The sequence below is a fragment of the Pseudopipra pipra genome, chromosome 2 (genome assembly GCF_036250125.1).
Source record: "Pseudopipra pipra isolate bDixPip1 chromosome 2, bDixPip1.hap1, whole genome shotgun sequence".
In the NCBI taxonomy this organism is placed as follows: Eukaryota; Metazoa; Chordata; class Aves; order Passeriformes; family Pipridae; genus Pseudopipra; species Pseudopipra pipra.
The window spans coordinates 49,043,694-49,065,631 of NC_087550.1; the positions used below are offsets into that span (position 1 = coordinate 49,043,694).

A 21,938-nucleotide genomic window follows, 5' to 3' on the forward strand; every position below is an offset into this window, starting at 1 on the left:
AAACAGGTTTTTCTCATTCTCTATATATTGAGAAAGTTCCGATCTTTTAATACGTTAATTATCACATATTGCTACGTATTTGCTTTTTAAAAAATACACAAAATAAATACTAAGATGCATAGAGATGAAACAGATCTGTTTTCCTTCTCGAACTCTTTTAATGTGATTTTGCAAAGTCCTTTCCAGCTTCTGTCAGGGCTATAACTTTAGCACTTGGTGAAACTGCAACATGGTCATACGGAATACACAGGGAACAGCACTCAGTGTAATCAAAAGATATTCACTGGCTCACAAAAAAAATAAAAATATCCTCACTCTCAGCTGTATGTCATGTAATCACAGCCACAGAAATAGAAAAGCAACAGGAGATCTAGTAAAAGTTACTGCCTTTTCCTACTTATTTTATTGATCTGCATTAGAGTATCATCATATTGAAAGCTTTCAGTACTAGGAGGCTACTAAGTTTGCAAAATAAAATAGATATACTCTGTGTCCGCCAAGGAAAAAACAGATCTACCCACATCTTGAAAAAAGTTCTGAATAGTTTCAACAGTTACTCTGACTTAAAAATCTGAGTTAAGAGAAATACCACAATGACCAAAAACACAGGTGATGATCTCCATTTTAGGTAGGAAGACGGTAAATGTAAAAATATAACACAACAATCAGAACAATCATGAGATATTTGCACATGACGGAACAGAAATATTTTAACAATGTCTGACAACATCCCAAGCACACAGCTTCTGAATGCTACTAAAGTGATGTGCATAAGACTCAAAGACAATACAGTTTTTTGGATAATTTTCATCAATCAGAAGCAGGTAGACAGGGGAAGAAAATAGAAATTTAGGTTCAGGCCTACAATCAAATCTTCAGAGCAGGAGCTTGCAGTCATCCAGGAGTCTCATCAACTCAGTCAGGCCCCACAGCTATCAAGGTCCATTTGAACAAATCCAGTGGCAGGATTAGGGTCTAAATATCTAAGCAGAAAGAGAATGAAATCAGGTAACACTGTGCACAGGTCTAATTAAAGAGACACCAAACTAGTCACAGAAAAATAATCTGAGTGCCTAGACCATGACAAGATCTACATTTTTACCATAAAATGCTGCAGCTACAGGAAAGGCTACAGTGATATCTTACAACAAGAGGCTTATACAGCATTAATTGGTCACAGTGTATTTCCCTTCAGGCAAACATGAGTACCTGCAGTGTGTTTGCTCACCTCCTGCATGCTGCTGCTTTTTCATAGTTATATATAATTTGTTTTATTATTTTTCATAAAAGAGAGTAGTCTAAAATCAATAGAGGTAATGTATTTATCTTCGTCAATTAATTTCCAGACACATAGATTTTCAGCCTCTTAGTAACGTGGTGGCAAAAACTAACATGAGATAATCTCCCCATATTTTAAAACACTGTAGAACTGAGAGAAAGTAATAATATTTCTATAGAAAGTGTCATTGTTATGCCTATCTGAAGGTTGTGAGAAGTTCTAGCTTGGCAGTGTTTCTCCCTAATGTTCCAACAAAACCCCATGGTAGCATGCATCTAGTATCATACAACTGCCAATGAAAAAATATACTGTTTCCAAAAATGCCTCCTTTATAATGAGGTTTGCCCACTGAAATATAGACTTTAGTACGACAGGAGTGTGTGACAGCAGCAGCAAAGACACTACAGGAACACCAGGTTTATGGTGCAACAAGCACACAGACTCACAGGCTGCACTGCGGAGCATCGTGTCATCCAAACTTCAACACCAGCTCTTTTCATCCACCTCAGGAAAGGGTCTATGCTTTCTCTCTAGCTATGACCTTCCCGTGGGTATCTGTCAGCTCAGGAGGGTGTAACAGCCAATTCACCATGCCTGTAAATGTTGCTGCACCTTGTACCTTCACTGGTACAACCTCTGTGAGACAGCCAGACCAAAGACAAAATGAGGTCCAGGAGTATGATACCATACTTCCGTTACTATAGTAGAGTCATGCCTTCAGAGACCAGCATGTAACCAGATAAATCAGTATGAACACACTTTCTACACAATAAAAATGTTCAAGACTATCAACTATCTCTGATTACTTTTGTATCTCCTACAGGATGGCTTAAGATGCAGCAAGATCCTTTGTATAAAATAAATTAATAAGTGTAAAAATTATCTCAAGATACATGAGGATATGAACATGTGAAATTCAGTGAGACACTGGTTTGCCTGTAGCACTGATGGAGAGGTAAGGACTCAAACTGCTATTATTTCTAATGGACGTTTAGAGCCCTTTTTGCCAAGACGAGAAACTGACTTTACTTAGACTACTTATATATAAGGAAATTCATAGATATGCAAGGCAGATGAGATTTCCAAAATTTGTGAAGAAAGGTAATGGTTTTGTCTTCTTAGGGTCAGTGGTGCTGGCTCAGGATAGATATCAAAATCTTTATTTCCATTTTAATGTTGAATTCCCACTTCCATACCACATGCATGTCCGAAACTGGCACATGGAAAAGCACCTATAACACTGCACTAATGGTGTCAGATTTTGGTTATTTTATCTCAAAAGAGTTACAGATTCAAACCTGGCTGTTGCTCTGTAAACATGCAATGGTTGGGGAGCTGAGCATGCAAGCAGGGCACGTTTGCTCACAAATTTATGATTTCACAAATTTTTAGCAGGCAAAGGGTCATTTACTGTCTTACCTGGCTATCACTACTCTTTCTCTGAATAACTTGAAACTGTTGATGGGCTATTAATATCAAATTCCTTCCCAGAGTTACATTTCTGAGGAAAGGCAATTTTTTAATGTCTCTTCCCTGAGCATACTACAAGTGTTAACTTTATAATCTGGACACCTAACTACTAGATGCCTAAGACAACCTTTCTTCTTGCTCTTGCAAAAATGCATTAACAGTTTAAATTTCCACACCTGGTGGAAATGTATCTATTATAAAAATAACAAGAAAGAAAATAAAAAGCTGTTTGACTTTTTTTTCAGATTATGCCTCCTTGATACTAAAGTTGCCTCATCTCTGGTTTAAGTGAGAAATACCTAGAAGCAATTCTAATTCATATCTGTTTGCTACCATGCCCATATGACTACCTGCCAGTGGAAAATTAGCCAAGAGCAGATGTTATTTCCTCTGTCCTTTCTCCAGTATCCTTTCTCAACCTGTGAGTTCTGGGACATGATGAAGGGGGAAACAAAAGGTGACTGTGGCTGGTATGGAACCTGACTATAAAAGCTTCAAGCAAACTGAAAGCTTCCTCCTCTTGAGGAGAATTCTTACATGATCAGGCAGTATCAGGATGAGGAACAGAATCAATTACCTATTACTGAAGTACTACAGAGTATAGTTACTAGAAGACTTAACTTAATAATTTAATTGTAAAGAAATTACTGTATCCAGTGTTCACTATTACTGTAAACCAAATGAAAAGATCAGTGGCTTCCCAGCAAATGCAAACCACATCTTTTCATTCTAGGCACCCCACCATGACATTGCAAATCAAACTCAACAATTAACATCCAGCCCTTTGTGGCAGGTAGGGAAATATTCTAAGCAATATTATGTGGGAAGCAATTGTAGGAGTGAAGAACTTAATAATAAATAATACAATTATATTTGAGGACAGATCTATACAGTTTCCATATGAATGACTTAACTGGTGGTGGCACTCACAAAGCTGCACAGCCACACCATCATCCTGCCTATTGCGCAGACATATAACTCTAGCATCACCTTAGATCCCAAATATACTCCAAATCCCAAGATTCATATTCATAATCTGGAGATACTTTCAGTGCAACATTTTCAAGATGGTATTTTTCTTAACTCTTTCAAACAATCAGGTTAATCATCATCATCATCGCGTTTTGATTCAGCAACATTTTTTCTCTCTGCCTTTGAGAGACACAGCCTAATATTGCATGCATTCACTCAGAAAACTGCTGCAAAGACCCTTTTCCTAGTTGATCACTTAGAGAACACAAGTCTCCACAGCTCTCTCTGGCTACTTCTGCAATATCTATTACTTGTCTTCAGTTTCAAGGCCCATCCTTGCTTCTCACCATCACACCTATTGTTCCTGAATCACTGTCAGGAAGACAGCTGTGGTTTGCTCCCATTTGAAGCTGGACAATTTTAATGAAACATAAAGCTTAAAAGACCATCAGATCATACCATCTAATTTGATTTTTATTTTGTGTTTGGCTAAAACATTTTCAAAACTCTCCACTTTTTACTGGTAAAAAAATAAAACTCAGAGATGCTTCTTGCATCAGGAGTCCAGTTTCCAGCTCCTCTCTCCCCCACACGTTGTATTTTCACACAAATTTCTTGTGCCTTTTTCTGTTTTATACCTTGCACTTTATGGTAACTCCCTTAAATATTTGAAAACACATTGCATTGTGTTGTTCAAAGCTTTCTCTGAAATTCAGCTTACTAACGTGACCCTACAGCCCCTATGAGCAAAACGTGTGATAAGCAGTTATACACATATCACGTATTTTTAAGTGTCTAAAGTAATCAAGAGTGAGATGTAGGAAACGTATCCTACTAGACAGTAAGTGGAGAGGCTCCTGTTGAGAGTGATTTGGTTGAAAGAACTCCTGAAACATTCCAAACTGTTCCCTGAAGGAGTCTCTGTATAAGCTGTGGAAATAGCCTAGGCAGATCAGTCTTTTGATTTAGGTATCTGAGTTGGATCTCTAAAGTACGAATGTTCCCCCAACTACTAGCATTTCCCTTCTCATCTGTATTTTATATATTTTATTATTATATTTATTAGTGTGTATTTTCTATTTTCAACTGTATTATATTTACATTGCCAGCACTTAAAATTGCAGATAATCTTTTCAGCCTTTGTCTGTGTGGTGCCTAAAATCATAGGAACTAATAATTTACAATTACACAAACCAATATTTTATTAAACAGTACCTGATCATATAATTATCACAATATTACACACACACATACCTGGTATATGATGCACAGCTATGTGCATCAACTTCTACTCTGGTATTTCCTAAATTCCTCAATCCTATAACAAAGAGCTGGATTGTGTTCATGGCTGGCACCAGATATTTTCTCCCCAGTGTGAATCATGGGCAAATCTTCAAGACAATTCCACACAGCAAATGAAGAGAAGGGAGAATCAGAGCGATGGGAAGGTATAGGGGGATCCAGGACACATACAGAATTTTTGGCAGAAAAAGCAGAGTGCAGGAAACAAACTATGGAAACCCTTGTCATGTGTATGACAGATGTCATAAGCTATTTTCTGAAATAATTGATGAGAAAGTGGTAAAATGTAGGACTGCTAAAAGCAAAAGTAAGAAATGGAAGGAATCCCTTCATATATGTGAAGAGTTCATGCTCCACAATGTACGCTTCTCCCTGTTAAACTTACTGAACTTGAAATCTACCCTATTAAAAAATAGATTTCAGTAATATAAAAAGGTCCCTAAAGCCCAAAATTATGAAGCAAAACCCACTGACATACCTTACATGCTAAGAAATTCTCAGGGTCTCCAAAAACATGCTTATTGCTGGGAAAAGGATAATAAAGCATTATGAAAAAACAATTAACTTCAAGAAATCAGCTGAATAATCAAATAGGAGTCCCACACAAATTTAGAAATCTTATCCTAACACAAACAATAAGCAAAAGCCATACTAGGCATCATGTAAAAAAGAAACAGAATAGAACAACTACTACTGATGATAATCTAGTTCTTGCTCCAGATCTAATGATCTAGATAACAGAAAAGTTCTTTCAAAGCCTGAAGTAGTAGAAGAATGCATCCTGAAGCAAGCAAACAAAAAAATGAGGACACATGCAATCATAGATCAAAACCTGACCAAAATCTAAACAGGACAAAATATTGGATTAAATGACTGATTTCATTATAATAGATTTCTTTAATAGCACATAGTTAACTACAAAGTGTATTAAAAAAATGTGTTTGGTCCTATGTTATGGTACAGTGGTCGGATTGCCGCTGTTTAATGGAAGTTGTTCATTAGGTCAGTAATGCCATAGTGGGAAAGTACACCAGTTGCTTTGGCCTCAGGAAGGAACCAGGGCCCACTTCAGCAGTTTAGTGAAAGTCTCTGCTCAACACTACACTACAGTCAAAATAACAATAATAAAACAGGCAGCTTAAACAATGGAAGAGAATTAGAAGAAAGCCAGCGTAATAGGATTATAAAAATCAATGCTCTGACCTTACCAGAAAAAGAAAATCCCACATGAGGTACAGGTCACCCCTTCTCCAAAAGGGTACTAAAAAACTGGATAGGGTTCAAATGTGGACAATAATAAACATGGAAAATTCCTAGGAAGAGAAATTAGGAAATTTAAAATCTAGAGCCTTATGCATGGACACGTAAAATAATAATTGCTGTAAAGAGGTCAGATCAGACATTTCTATGCTTGCTATCTTACAACACAAGAAAACAACACAAAGAAACATCCAAAGTATGGAAAATTCAAAACTGTAAGAAGAAATGTTTTTTCACATCATCTGTAATCCATTCATATCGATTGTCAAGGAAATTCAGTTATTAATCTAAATACAATGTCGCTATTGATGATAGTATATATCAAACCAGTTACTACATAAAGAAATCAGGAAGCAACTTATTTGGAGTTAATATCAACTGAAGCATTAGATGTATTTACTAGTGAAACAGGAAACTGTATTATGGTTTAAACAAATATAGTAATCCCTGTGTAAAAATATCAGTTAAAGAAAAAGAATAGCAACGTGATTTCATTATTAAAATTTTATTCACATTACAGTAATGTTTCCTACAGTTTGCATTAAATGCTATAATAGCTCATTAACAACACTATAGTCATAACTAGAAGATTTTGAAACAACTGAAGTTTGGACACATTAAGCTTTTATGTAAGCAATAAAGGCAAATGCATGAAAAAATGAAAAACAGCACGACTATAAACTCATTTTCTCCTTCACTGCAGGTTCTACCTAAAATGCAATTTTCCCTGATTTACAGTCACAGCCAGCTTCTTGGAAGTTTGTCTATTCTTCAAAGACATGACACTGAAGTTTTCCATTTACCACTTTTTTAAAGAATTATTTTAACAAGCATTCTCATTACAGATCTTGCTAACAAGCACCCAAAACGTGACTACTTACTGATCACCCACTAACAAGGTAGCTAGAATTAGCTTAAGCACTAAACTTAGTATGCCACCACTCTACTGCCTGGTTATCTTGATTAGATCATCCTGGTTTAGTTTGAAACGCATATTGTCACTGCACATACTAAAATCCACACTGCCCTGTTGTATTAGTCATTACAAAAACATACAGAAAATTATAATTTTTTCTCAAAGAGCAGTGAGTCCTAATTTTACTAGGATAGGCATGGTAAAAACGAAAGAGTGTGTAAGGATCTGGCTTCATATATTTTATTTGATTTTTCCCATTGTATCTGAGAAGGTGAGGAGAATATTATATTTTCTGAAGGTGGTTGAACAGGAGAGGCTGCCAGCAATGTCAACGGGAGGATGGCACTTCCTGGGGCTAGGGCAGGTAAACAGGGCAGAAGTAAATGGCTAAAGCATCACACAGTACAGTACAAGGTATAAATGAAGACTCAAAACATCAATAATATAGAGAATACAGAACCAGAAAGACTGCCTGGGAACTCTCTTGGACAGAGAGTATACAGCTTGTACTAGGACACAAGAAACTGAGAAATTTAAAGAGCTACATGAACTTCACATAGTGATACTCAAATGTAGACATGGGTACTGGTTCTGGCAGAGAAGGGAATTTCAGTCGATGGGCAGCTATGAGTCTAAGAAGACCTTGCTGCCTGCAATGACAGAAAAACTGCCTGAAATAAAAGAAAGCTAACAGGTTGCACAAAGGCAACATAAATTTTCTGAACCCAAAAGGCAACATACCTTTCCATCTATGTTCTGAATGCAGCAGGTCATTCACCACCAGGATATTGGAACATAAAATTATTCTCCTTGTGTAACTTACTCTGTTTTGCTGTTTTCACAGACTGCATATTTGAGTGAATGAACTGTTACGTGGCAGATTTCCCTTTCAGTTGCATAGCTTTTGCCCGCGATCATTTTAATAACACGCTTTCTAAAACAAAAGGAACATTTTCTTTTCTAAAGATATTATATGCTTGATAGGACATTTTGAATGCACATAACTTGAAATACACTTCACTGTACGTTTACCTGCAAAGTTGCCCCATGTTTTTTTTTCCCATTTTAAGTGAACAGTGGGTAATAGCAATAAACTAAATTCATGGGGGAGAAGGTGTAAACTAACTTCATTTAGGTGTGAAGGAATTTCTTGTTAAGGGCACTTCTTTGTTCACACCAACAGTATCAAAGCTATTTATTTGGTAATAAAAGTTTCTGGACTGAAACAGACATTTCTGAAGTTGTTGATGATTAATGTACAGTTTAACAGAGCCATTACTTTGTGACAGGCACTATAGAAGCCAAGTGTCAGATAACATATCAGCTTCTGCTCCACTTTAATTCAATGGTCAGAACTCTTATTTTTAACGTCTTGTTTTAAATATTATACTGTAAAGAGTTCAGCAGGAGACGTAGTAGTTGGAGTCAAAGTAGAATACCTGCCTTGTAGCGTTAGTATCATGTAGGCATTAAATGGGATGTATTTTAATATTAGCCAAGGCACGTTTCTGAACACGAACACTTGCCACAACCCACTGTATAACCACTAAAGGACGATTTAACTTTACGCTACATACGCGCGGAAGAAAACCGACACGAAGCCAGCGCGGAGCGGGCGCGACGCCCGCCCCAGGCACCAGCTGGGGCGGCGGGCAAAGGTCCCTCGGCCGCGGTCCCGGCCCGGGCCCGGCCGGTTGCGGGCGGCTGCTGCTCCCCGGGGCCGCCGGGAGGGAAGGAGGGAGGGAAGAGGGAGGGAGGAAGAAGCCGCCGGGTCCTAATGCCGCCGAGCTCCGGCAGGAGCCTCCCGCCCGCTGCTGCCGCGGCCCTGGCGGGCCGGAGGCACCGAAGCGACGCCCTGACCATCCCCAGGGAGAGTTCTCTGGCCGCGCTGGCTCGATCAGTGATCTCGTGGAGAACCCCCTGAACGCGCAAAACCTCCATGTGCTCGGAGACCGGCAGAGCTGAGCACAGCCACGGGTGAAAACAGCACCCCAGGAGAAAAGCATTGAAGGATTCGACAGAAAAAGGAAGAGGTACCGGCAGCCCCTGACATCGACGCACCTCTGTGCTTGTAAGAAATCCTGATTTTGTTCCTCAAAACTCAGCGCCTAAACTTTGCCTTGGAGCTGCTCATCTTCATCACACAGTACAGGAACAGAAAAAAACGCTCTGAAACAGGTAGGAAAGTGAGAGAGAAGGACTAAAACTGCACATGCTGTAGCAGACACAAGCAAGATTCCAGGATCTCCCTAGTGAACCAAGAAAGGCTCTTGACAAGCCAAAGATTCAGAACAGAGAAGACTGCAAGAAGTACAGGCTGCTGAGGCAGCTTTTACACTTGTGCATGTGGAATGTACCAGCATGTCTGCTTTCTGCCTTGCTCTTGCTACTTAGGTTTATTACAAGCAAATACAGCTATATAAGAGGCAGAGATACCACCCTCTGCACCCACACTCCATCCTCTCAAACACATCAGCCTGGCCAGAGCAGTAATTTCTGATGTACTTTCACTTTGCTACCTCCTTCCTCTCCTTGCCTATACTTGGACATCACTTGAAGATTAAACAGTAGGATTGTTACATCTTTATACATTTTATACCATTTTAGTGAGACACTTAAGTGACCTGAGATGACTTGATCTGGAATGCTAGAATTAGAAACAGGATTGAAATGGTTACTTTTATTACCTTCCAGTCCTTCCTGTGGAAATTGTGATCAATTTTGTTAATAGTTGTGTATAGTTTTTATTAATGTGCCTACAGTCTTAAAGCCTAAACCTGACAAGGGATGGGACAGAAAAGCACCTCATCAGTGAAAATAGTTAGGTGAGCAATCACAACCTCCTCCTGAAAATTAACAGGGACATAAACAGAAAAAGTCGCACCCAATGTACAGCCATGAGTAGTGTTAAGTGAAAAATTTATATTAAAGAGTGGTCTTCCCATGAATGTATCTGTTCACTGTGGCATAAACTCCTCCACTACATACCATGTATAGTAGAACAAGACCATTCTTTAAAAGCCAGAAATACCTGACTTGTGATATGTTGTATCTATCCTGTCACAGCAATGTCTTACTCTTATCAAAACTATGGCTCTGTCACGTAGAGAACAAAAATTCTGCAGCCATGCACATATTTTCAATATATGAATCAATTCAAGCTTAGAGTTAAATATTATATGACACATGAAAAACCCCCAACTGTCGTAATGATTCAAAACAAAATCAGAAAAATTTTACTTCATGTACTTTTCAAAACTTTTCCTCTCATCTCACTGCTGTGAGTGTGCATCTCTTTCCCTATTACAGATACTAAAGAACCTTCTTGCAACATTCTGGTGTGAAGCTTCTGTGATGTAAGTGATAATTTATCTGATGTTATCAATAGGTAAATCTGGTTTGTCTTTCACACAATTATAGAACAATGAAAAATTAAATTCGTAAGAAAGCTAAAATTCAAGGAGAGCTAAGATAACCATGGGTCAAATGGTTCAATCTAATACTAATTAGTGTTTTTACAATGTGGAGAGCACTAGATCTGTGCTATCGACTTCCCAAATAGAACAATTTCTGAATCTGTCTAAATACTTAAAAAATACACAGGTGGCAATGCAAATCAGCTACTTCTATAGTCTCTCATCAAATAGTCCAGAAATGAATACACTGAAACTGTGACACTTTATTAAAAAAAAAAATAAAAATCACTATTTTTCAGTTCCACTTTAAGCTCACATGACAGATGTAGCTTACAAACTCAGCAAGTTGTGTGAAAAAGAGCAATCAGACATGGTAAAGCAGAGCTTTTTGAAAGAATGTATATTGAGTAATTGCTAGCACACATGTCCAAAGTGCACAAAACTTCTCAAGGATTCAAATGGGCATAAGAGCATCTTCCACACTTTTATGTGTGATGGCATCAAGTTTCACTGTGGGCTGCAATAGTGAGGACATGCCTTGAGGCTGGCATATTCATTTAACATATGAGTCATTCAGTGTGGAAACAACATAAATATCCACAAACTAATGAATTGTGAAAGAACCATAACATTTTCCCCCTCAGGCTTGCACCTACTAAAGTGTCACAAATTAAGTCAATATCACAGAAATGATTCAGCAAAAGAGAAATTAAGCAGTAAACAGCAGTCAACTCTTTTACAAGTCAATCACTTAACTGTTTTTACTTGAAAGAATACCAGTCAGTAGTCATCTTACAAAAGATCAACAGAAAAAGACACTCCAGACTTGACTTTATAAATACTGCAACTAAGGTAAGATACCTCTATGACATGGAAGTTGCAACCTAAGTTTCTCTTCATTGATATCATCCTTCAGAATTTGAGGGATTTAAAATTAAGAAGATATAATTCCCTTTCCCCCCCCAGATGTTGGTTTAAAATGTAGAAAGATAAAATAACTAACCAAACACTTGCCGTGGAATGAATCTGAGTGAAAGATTAGCCTGGCAAAAAAAAAAAGAAAAAAAAATTGTAAGCAGCCTAACTTCCTCATCCCAAGTTACTATATTAGCCTAAAGAATTACAACAGTTTAAAAACCACTTATAAATACATAGAAACAGGTATCTAAGCTTATATTAATATATCTAACATGCATATTTGTACAGAGCAGCTAAAGGAACCTAGTATGCCCTAAAATTACAGTTGCTGATTTGTGTTTTGCATTTTGGCACTGGAATGAGTAAACAGCACTTTGAGGGCCAGATTTTATCTCCCTCCCACCTAGAAAGTACAAATGAAAAGCCGAGAGTTACAGAAAAGGATATTAAATAGAAGTCACTATTAGTCACCTTCCATACCCATCTAATTTCAAATAAGGAGACTGCTTACATTGATCTTTTCGTGTCTAACTTACACACTTATATCAGATCTTTGGAGTCCGGCACAGACCTCTTAGAAGCTCACCCACCAGGCATTCCCTGTACTTCCTCTGCCAGTATCTTAGTGAGGATACTTTGTTTCAATTAACACCGCCTTAGGCACCTGTTGTGATGCATGTCCACACTGTGCAACTGAGCACAGTGCAGCCGGACTCTGTCAGCTTAGCTGGTACTCTGCCCCCCCCCGAGGATACACTACTGTTTTCCTGCTCTCATCCTGTGCCCATGGGAAGTATCCATGTTTGGCACAAGGATGCATCTGAGCTCCTTATCCTTGCCTCTGAACAGGGCTAAGGCCTCTGACAGGCACGCACTGGACCAAATGCTGTTACCAGTCTCAGACATTAACCACCACCCCTCTGACCAACACACTCTATCCGATTAATGCCTAATCTGCTTGTGAATCAACTCCTGAGCCACCATAGCTTTCTGCATGGCATGAGAAAATTAAAGAGTTCTTAAAGTTTGTCAAAACCCCAATGTCACTGGCAGTAGCACTGCTGGAACAGCTATATCAGCTCTGAAACTAGTTCATCAGAAGAGCACTCAACGCCTGTGCTGCTCATTATTACATACCATATACATATCCAGCACCTCGAAATACCCTTACAAAGAAGCTTTAAGAACTGCCAGCTGCTACCAGATCAGTTCCACTGCAATATCAACCACCAGTGGGATTCAAAGAGTAGGAAGAAAAAGAGGCATAAATTCTTTGTGGATTTCAACAAGTCAATATATACACAGGTATGAATATACTTGGCTCTGGTGAAAACAAGAATTTTTCTGTAAAGAATTGTTTGCCTAAGTTATTTCAAATACTAAATTAAAAGGAATCACTTCTATTATAGTACAGTTACAGTAGCACTTTCACTGGTGTTTCTATTTGCATTTTCTAATTGTGTACATTATTTAAATACTGTGAAACTTCCAATGAAGTACTATCAGTATAGTAATTCAGCATGCTGCCATTATATGTTTTTTAACCTATATGAGGATTAAAAGTTTCCAGCTATGATTAGTTCATCAATAATTACGTGTTTCATATCTCCTGCAAAATTGGATGCAATGCCTGTTAGAACAGTTACATGTGTAGTGGTGAAATATGCCACCAGGGGTTAGTTATAACATACTCTGAGTGAAAAAAGAAAAAGCTGGGTTTTTTAAAATAACAGTTCAAAAATATTCAGTTCTAAATATTCAGAGAAACAGGCTCACAAACAGTGAGCCATAAATGGCCACTAACTGCCTCTCTAAAATAACTTACTTTTCTAAAAAGATACTTTCACTGGTTTTATATGCAAGAAGTCACTGCTAAGTAAAGTTGTTGTACGCTGCTTCAGAATTTAAAATACTGCATGATATAGAGCAATCCTTCTACTTTTCACATTTTAGAACAAAAATTCATCACACAAATCTTCAGAGAGATACACAAACACATTTTACTGAGAATTATCGAGTAGTGTTTAATAAATTACACGCAAATTCTTACCAGAATGCCACTGCTTTTGAAGATGCTGTGTCCATTGTTATCCTTAAGATATCCATTAATATTCATCATTAGCACCCTTCTTGCTTCGCACTCTAGCTTTGGAACGGATTTCTGACAAGCAACCCACACCTACCAAAATGGTTTCTAGAAAGCAAATTATATAGCTGTAAGACATGCAAAACCAAACAGCAATTTGCAAACCACTGCAAGTGCAATGCAAACATAGTCAATATAAAATTAATTCTGAAATGTTCATCGTATTATGCTGGACACTAACATAACCACAGTTGTAACATTATACTTTTATATCACCAGTTCACCTATAGAAAAACTGCAAGAGCAAAATTCCTTTTACCCCATGAAATCTCATATACCTCATCTCATTAAAGGTGGTCATTTGCCTATAAATTATTTTAATAAAAGAGCAGAATAAAGGAACATTATTCTTAATCATTGTTAAGGTCCTCTAAGGACTAATGAAAATTGAAGTTTCATTATGCTGGATAGTGTATATACACAGAACAGCAAAAGGTCCCTGAGCATATTAAAAACAACAGTCCAAACAGGGGGAAAAGTTCACACAGAGCACAAACAGCAGCACCATAGTAAATGTAACAATAGTTCTACTTTTGCTTGCAAACAAAATAGGAGATACAGGGTAAGGTGGGCAGATTGGGTGAGGGGAAGCATACATAGTAAGCAGGAATGAAGCAGAAATAGAGGTAGAATGGACAGCAAGAGGGTGGAAGAAACAGTCAATAAGCATAGTATAGACAGCACCTAATTAAAGCTAGTGAATGTTCTCTGAATGATCAAAGGTCCCTGGGCTTTTGGCTCTTTCTGTTCCTGTGAGTTAGTCTCTGACAAGGTCCTTTCTTTACTGCTCCCAGGCTTAGAGCAGAGGGTTATACTCATTTTCAGACTTTTCCCCATCACAATCCCCTCCCCACCTTTCGACATGGGATCAAAGATCTTTCCTGTAGCTTTAAAAAAGAGATCATCTGAATCTGCTCAACAATATCTTTATAGAACAAGTACATGCAGATCGGCCTTATTCACATGTGGTCTGAGTTCTGATATTCTGACTTCAACCTTTCTAATTCTTTCTTAGGTAACACATGCTGGATAAGATTCATTTACACAGCAGGAAAGTGAGGCAAGACACTGATCTGTAAAACAGTAGTTGAAAGTTGATAGGATTACGTAAAACGTGTTCCACACTGAATTACAGAGAGTTTTTAGGATTTGGGTTGGGGACAGCTGCTCCATAGACTCTGGTGCAGCCAGACGAAAATATTCTAACCTTCACAGTCAACTGTGCTTGTTCTAGTATTAAATGAACAGATTAGGCTTATATCAGAAAGGAAGATGCAGTATTTTCATTGTCAAAACACTCACCGTTTATATCCTCTAGCATAAATGGAGGTAAGTCAGTGTAAAGAGCAAGTTTGCCCACAAAGGCAAATCAAGCCTATGAAACTGAAGTGGTGTAAATTTTTATGGGGCTGTATGGATAAGGGCAAATAAACTAGAACGAAGTCACTTTCATCTGGTATAAGGTCTCCAATACAAATAGTTTATACAGGCATAGCAACTGCGACATAATTAAAAACAATTTCTGGAACTGGGCCACCTCTCCTAGGTTGTTTCCTTCTATGCAGAAATATGCTACCAGTATATACAGTTTTATACTGATACAGCTCTATTCATACTACAGCGAAAGGCGGCTGATACTTCAATTATGCCGGTACAGATAAAGTAGAAAAATGTCTGATAGAGAACTTAGTGTCTCACGTATAGTCCATTTACCTCTTGCAAGATAGCAACAATATTCCTAGTGCAGCCGAAGCTTTGGAGTACTAATCCTTAACTTAAAAAATAATCCCTCCTGTGTAATTCCCAGAACATCACCAATCTTTGAAATGTTAATGGAATTATTAGAGACAAATCAGACTTTGAATTTCTGCCAGATTCAGGAGTTCAGCTGACAAGTTTTCTGTGTGCCACTCAGGTGTCACCATTCTTTTCACAATCCTTTTTTTTTTTTTGTAAATGAACTGGGTTTTTTCAGCAACAATGCTGTGGTAATTTTGAATCTTTGTAAAAACACTGGTAAAAGCAAAGTGTGTGTTTTGGCTTGAAAAATACACATAAAAGCAATTACTCGTCCTCTGCCAGACTACAGCTTTGGAAATTACCTCTGACTTGCCAATGACAATAACAGGCAAGTAGTTATCCAGCAAAATCCCTTTAGTTCAGCTGTACAATATTACTTCCACCAACATCTATACTTTATTTGGTTGTTTGAAACAGCATCTGCGAATTCAGGCTGTGCTGTTAAAAACAAGTCATCTTTTTTGCTTCTAAAGGAAAAAACTTCTCCAAGTATTCCTTAAATGAGAAAAAAGAAACAAAAAAAATGTTTTAACAAGTGTGTTCTCCTTGGGACACTATGAATGGTAACTCCCAGACAACTGAGCTGAGGCACCAGAATCACCTGATAGAACAAGAATGCATTTTCCTCCTTATTTATGACTTGTTTTACAATAGCTTCCAAACCAGACTTAAGATAAATGCATACATGTATTGTTTTTGTCTCCCTATCTCCATCTCCCCCAAAAATAAGACCCCTGCTCTTAGGAATCTTTAACTGAAACTGTAACTTCCCTATCAAAAGCGAACTGTATTGACCATAACCTAGCTAGCACACAGAATGTACTGGTAGGTAATTAGTTATTAAAAAAAGTAACTTTTTTTTTTTTATAGCTTAAACTTGGGCTCATCTTACAGATGGATCTGTGTTGCAAACTGAGGTTACTTTAAAGTTCATGTTTTTTTTGTTTGCTAGTTGCTCAATCTCAGTAAGAACAAAAAAAAAAAAAGGAAAATAAAAATCAACAATACAATACTTATAATAGTAGCATCCTGTCATAAATTAATAGGAAGGACGTACTTATATAGAAAATCTCGTTAAATAAACATGATATCTCTCTTTAGAAAAATTATCTCATTGCAAATAATTAACAGAGCACTTTAAAGACCTGCCAATAAATGTAGTCCATTACATACAGAAATTGGAATTTCTCAATGGTATGAAATTCTGTAACAAATTAATCTAAAATACTTGTTACATACAGAAAGTATTGTGAAGAATGCAATACTGTAAGTTATTACTTATAAATCAACTTCACTGCTCTTTTTGACCCATGAAGAATTTTCTAACATTGGAATGGGATAGAATAGAACAGAAATTTAAAAATTCCCATCAGGGGAAAACTGAGGAAAATCGTTCTTTTTCCTGGAGATTCCAAACATTTCTTCCCCCCAGATCTCTCAGCCAAGATCCTTTTTCCAAATCTTCAGAGATCCTCTTTTTGTTGTTACTAAGGTGAGATTAATCTTGGATATGTATTCTGCTGAATAAAACATGCTTAGGAAATTCACTCCACATAGCACTTGCCTCTGGCCCTGTATTGTGCCCCAAGAGGTATAAGTATTTATTCATTACCCTTTATGTGTGAAGCAGATAAACAAGGCTGGAGGGTGGGAACATATACAACTGATGTCTCCAGGACTAAATGATACAGTAGGAAGTTAGTCCACAGCAAGTTGCAATGAAAGACAGTGTCTCTAAAAATGGAGTAGAGAAAAAAAACAGTTGCAGAAACAGGTAAGACTCTAAAGTAAACACTCTCATATGGTGTTTGGAAGCAGAAGGCTCTGCCAAAGCAGACATTGCTTAAAGAATAATCATCATCATCTTCACCAATGAGCTAGAGAGTAAATTAATTCCAGAAGTAGTCATGAAAACAATGGGTAGATAGGAGCAAAAAGGTAAGTCTCCAACCAGAGTCTTTAACTTAACCAAAGCAGAGGGCACTTCACCCATCTGCAAGGTGAAATACTTAGTCCCTTAATTTAACACTGGCTTAAAATGAACCACTGTCCTTTCAAAGTATCTGGAGTCTCAAAGCCAGGTCTCTAAATGACTGCTGTATTCACAGTGCTGCAGAAACTGAAATTCAAGTCACTGACTATCCCTCTCTGATGTACAGATTTGGACTCTCCATTTGATAACAAGGACAGTATTTGTATCCTGTAAGATGGTATTCCACAACACACATAATAACTCATTCCATAGTATGATAATGAAGCTAATCTTCCACGCACTACACAGGCTTCATCACCTCTTCTTGGTGAGCATGTCAGGAATGAGATATCCTCTCTTGGAAGACCCTGGAACTCCCATAGCTGTATTGCAGACAAGGAAAAGGAGTCTTCTCCTTCACAAATGTAACCAACCAGCTCAATATGACAACACTAAAATAGTGGGATTGAAGAGGACAATATTTAAGCTGGATATTGATGACCAGGATAATAAATTTCTGGGCCTACTCACAAAAGAATGTCATGATGCTGGGAACCAAAAGCAGCATAGCATGTTGGGTGCTGCCAACAGTCCTGTCATTGTTGTTGAGCCCTAAGGTAACCTATACCTCAGCTTGCACAGCCAATGAGTCCTCTCTCAGACATTCTTGGAACACAAGTCCCAAGAACAAGTTAAGATACATCTTTCTCAGGGGGCAGGAAGCTAATTCTGTTCCAAGGAGGAATGGAATGGAACTAAGATAATCCATAAAACTAATCCATCAATGTGTTAGCCACAAAGAGAGGTCTGATCTTATATATTGCACAGATACTTCTATTTTAAAGTGCTAATGGTGTATACTTACCTACAGTGATAGGAACTGTCTCTTAAAATATGTCACTTCTCTAAGATTGAATGTGCTGTCTGCTATGTGAGGGTTTTTTTAATTATAAAAAACAGTTTAAGGAACTGTTGCTCAGATTTTCTATAACTTTACAAATTCAAGAGGTGCAGAAATTTGCCCCCAATACTTTAGTATCTCCCACAGCAAGAATGACAAGGATTACTGATTTCTATAGAGTGGGAAAAAAAAAAAACAACCTGTATTTTTCATCACCATGAACATGCAACTTACTACAAGCATGTGATACTTCCTCCACTTAAATAGAAAGCTACTATAAAACCACTTGTATTTTAATAGTTTTGTTTAACCAATTGCTTGGCAGGAACAGTTGCTTACTTTCTTAAACCAGATGATCTACTTCAGATGCACCTGTTTCTCTCACATTCTATATTGCCTATAGAACTGAACATAGGAAATCCAAAATCTATCTCATTGATGTTAATGGCTCATTGAAGTTAAATGTCTAAAAAGGTAATACATGTATTTCTTTGATTTGTTGTAATCTTTTATCTTAAAATACTCTCCATTTTTATTCTTGACCTTGATCTCAAAATTCTGATCTTTTATAGTATCTTTCTGATTTTGAAGAAGGCAAGGAAGTAAGTCTATAGTTGAAACTGGGTAAGTCTTAAAAACAAATCCCCAGATCTTTAATGTTTTCTCTTTGAAACACGATCACATAGAAGAACAACTTTTTGGTTTTAACTAGGAAAATTTATTGCTCTTTCTCTAACAGTTACAGAACAGTTTTCCACTTTTTCCTCCTCCCCAAAAAACAGAGAGTGAAGGAGGACCCTGGATGATTAACTAGGACAAGTTACTGGAGACAGCCATAACAGTTCCTGTTGCCATTGTTCCTCTCCATGTTTCCTGTCTCTGTTACTGAGGTATCAGTACCTGCTACACCACTGTACTTTGCAAGTTCCAGGTGACTTTAAAGCTCTAGGTTACAAACTACACTGAGCTGTCACAACACAAACCACTGAGCTACCCGGTCCCTGTACCTGGAGAAAGTAGGGACCAGCTGGAGCAGGAAACAAACCACATTAATCCCATGATCTGAACAGAACTCCTAACACTTACTCTCCAATATAAAAGCTGTTACTTCTAAATTATGCACACATTACCAAAAGACTGGGAACTCTGTCTTTACAAAATGGAAACTGTAGCAGTTAAACTAGCTACACACTCATAGCTACGTGTTGGAAACAAAATAAAAATGTGGTTGGAATTAGCACTAGACATTCATGTTCTGTGTCAGTATAGAAGTACTCTTTGGGAACAGTACTGCTGAAATGTTAGATAACTATATAATGCTCAAACTGCAGCTAACAAATCCTCTCACAAATAGAGGCATATCTATTTTAAATTAAATGTTAAATGGAAAGTATTTATAATTTAAGTTGCACCCTTTGGTACTTAATTATCATAACTTTGAAAAGAAGAAACCTTTAATTTCCTCCTCCAAAGAAGTTATTTACCTGAACTGTAGCTCGGGAGTCCCCAGTAGTCTCCTCTTAGATTCTCATCCCACTGAATGTCAAAGACTTAGCATTTCAAGGATGGGATTTCAACATCAGTTATTGACAACTTAACTTGGTCTCACTAAAGATAAACCAACCTTTATTCCCACTCAGGTCAGCTCATTGATTTCACAGAAAACACATCTAGAAAGCAGAGCTGAATACTTTCAGAAATTCCACCCATCAGATAAAAAAGGAAAAAAACAACCAACAAACAGAAATTGACATAAAATATTTAAGACTTGTTGATGCATGATAAATCAATATTTTTGTGTATTTGTGTGCATTACAAGTAACTGAAACTACTGTTAACAGCTTGCTGAAATAATATAATCTCAAATACTTTACCTTCTCACTCTTCAGGTACAGGAATCCTGATCTGTGAAGAAAACCCAGTTTTGTCCATGTACCAGAGGTGAAACAATAACAGTTCTGCTGAAAGAGTTAAAAAAAATACCCTTGCTGCTCTCAATATCCGTATTATAGACATTGTAAGCATTATTATGAATAACACTGAACTTGGTTTCTGTTTCGCTCTTGTCCTACTTTGGGTTCTGTGGAATGGTGTTCAATAAAAGTTTGACTTCATGTACAGCCAGAACCCCTTCTCACCAACAGGAAAGCCTAATAAGCTTCAGAATATATATTGTTCAACTACATTAAAAATAAAGTCAAAGCCCTCAGTGTTTATAACTCTGCAGCATTTATAAAAAAGCATTTTTAAATCGTACCTTGTGGGCACTATTCATAGCGTTCATATTGTAAAATAAGACCAGAAAATTTAAGCATTATCTCCAGAATGAATTCAGTTTTGTGAATTCTGTGGTTTGTGTTTTATTGAAATGCATTTCAACTTTTAGAAGTTCACTGAAGCAAAAGCCTCCTTTTCATTACTGCTGTTCCTGTTTGGAGTATGTTAACAGTTCAAAAGCTTTTCTTAACTAGTTTCTGATTTTTAATTATCTACTACATTTATAAAGCATATGTTTGTGTTTTCTTTAAGTATAAGGGGACTAAACTAAAGGCTTACACTAAAGAAGTGATGTTCCTTCCATGTCACTGAAGTTCTTAGCATCAGGAAGGAGGCACTGATAAGAAGCTAAGTATGTGCACAAAAACATACAGAGCAGGAGCCTTAGTTTCTAGACCCCAAGGATATCATAGTATTAAATTTGAAAAATCAAGTACTTTTAATTCTGTAGGATTTTTAGAAAGACAAATGGTATTGTTAAGGCTTCTGAGATCATATATGTGTCTACAAAGATGCAAGTGATCCAGTAATTTAGCAACAAGGTAGACAGGTATCATGAAAAGATTCTATATTTGTGCACCACTGAAAAGGGTGATGAACTGCCATTCTGATATGAAGCATATGTTTGTTTGGCTTTTTTCCAAATTATCACTTGTTTGGCTGTTGGTTAAAATACCAAACTCATAGTGAGTTCTCTTGGTGAGAGAATCCTCATCTTTTTTGTGTGAGAGAACACAAAAAAAAATTCAAGTACCTGTTTAACTATTCACAAGTATTCTATTAATCTACTTCTAATACTTCTTATTGAATGTACATTGCATAGAATTCCCATGCAGAACATGACTGCTGTGAAGTCATTAATGTTACAAAAATAACTGGCTGTCTTGAAAAAAAATAAATACGATGTACTATAACCATTTGTCTAAAATTAAATTCTGATCCAATGTTACAATGCTCGGATTTAAGGATTTATTTTAGGAAAAAAAAAATTACTGGCACAAAATTCAAAAGCTGATTTTTTTAAATAGAAAAATTTCCAAGTTGTGAAAACCTGACTGTGACTTCCTTTTTACCTCCTCTGAATGATTTGAGACCTAATAACTAACATTTAGATCCAACAATTCCTGGCTTAGCAAAATACTGAATTCATATAATAAACACATAAGAAAATTATGAAAAAGCTTTCAGCAAAAGGGAATTGTGTCATTAAGATCATCATATTCTCCATCAACAGCTACTCCAGAGATAATAAGTGGTGCTAAAATTATTTTCCAGACAAAAATTTCCCTCCATGCATCTCGTAAGTATG

The 21,938-nt window shown here is 37.1% G+C and overlaps 1 protein-coding gene and 1 long non-coding RNA gene across 25 annotated transcripts in view; one reads left to right on the top strand and one right to left on the bottom strand.

Annotated features, from left to right (window-relative positions):
* Positions 1 to 374: 374 nt before the first annotated feature.
* LOC135409642 (basic proline-rich protein-like) overlaps positions 375 to 21,938 on the bottom strand; it is a 33,434-nt gene continuing 11,870 nt past the window's right edge. For 10 of the 23 annotated variants that reach the window (XM_064645474.1, XM_064645470.1, XM_064645471.1 and 7 more), the window contains 5 exons: positions 20,227 to 20,313; positions 13,584 to 13,727; positions 6,232 to 6,336; positions 5,502 to 5,547; positions 375 to 983 (listed from right to left, as the gene is read on the bottom strand). The gene's annotated coding sequence lies outside the window, so the exon portion shown is untranslated. Of the gene's footprint in view, positions 984 to 1,725; positions 1,916 to 4,975; positions 5,113 to 5,501; positions 5,548 to 6,226; positions 6,337 to 6,772; positions 7,555 to 13,583; positions 13,748 to 17,091; positions 17,214 to 19,836; positions 19,903 to 20,226; positions 20,314 to 21,938 lie in introns of those variants that run through there. The other 13 variants (XM_064645469.1, XM_064645468.1, XM_064645473.1 and 10 more) reach the window with 13 other exon arrangements.
* Positions 8,815 to 21,543, top strand: LOC135409644 (uncharacterized). 2 transcript variants are annotated; one of them, XR_010428296.1, is made up of 4 exons: positions 8,826 to 9,377; positions 10,509 to 10,555; positions 18,925 to 18,976; positions 20,242 to 21,543. It is a non-coding gene; the product is annotated as an uncharacterized LOC135409644 (long non-coding RNA). The 2 variants fall into 2 exon arrangements; XR_010428295.1 differs by having other exon boundaries at positions 8,815 to 10,555.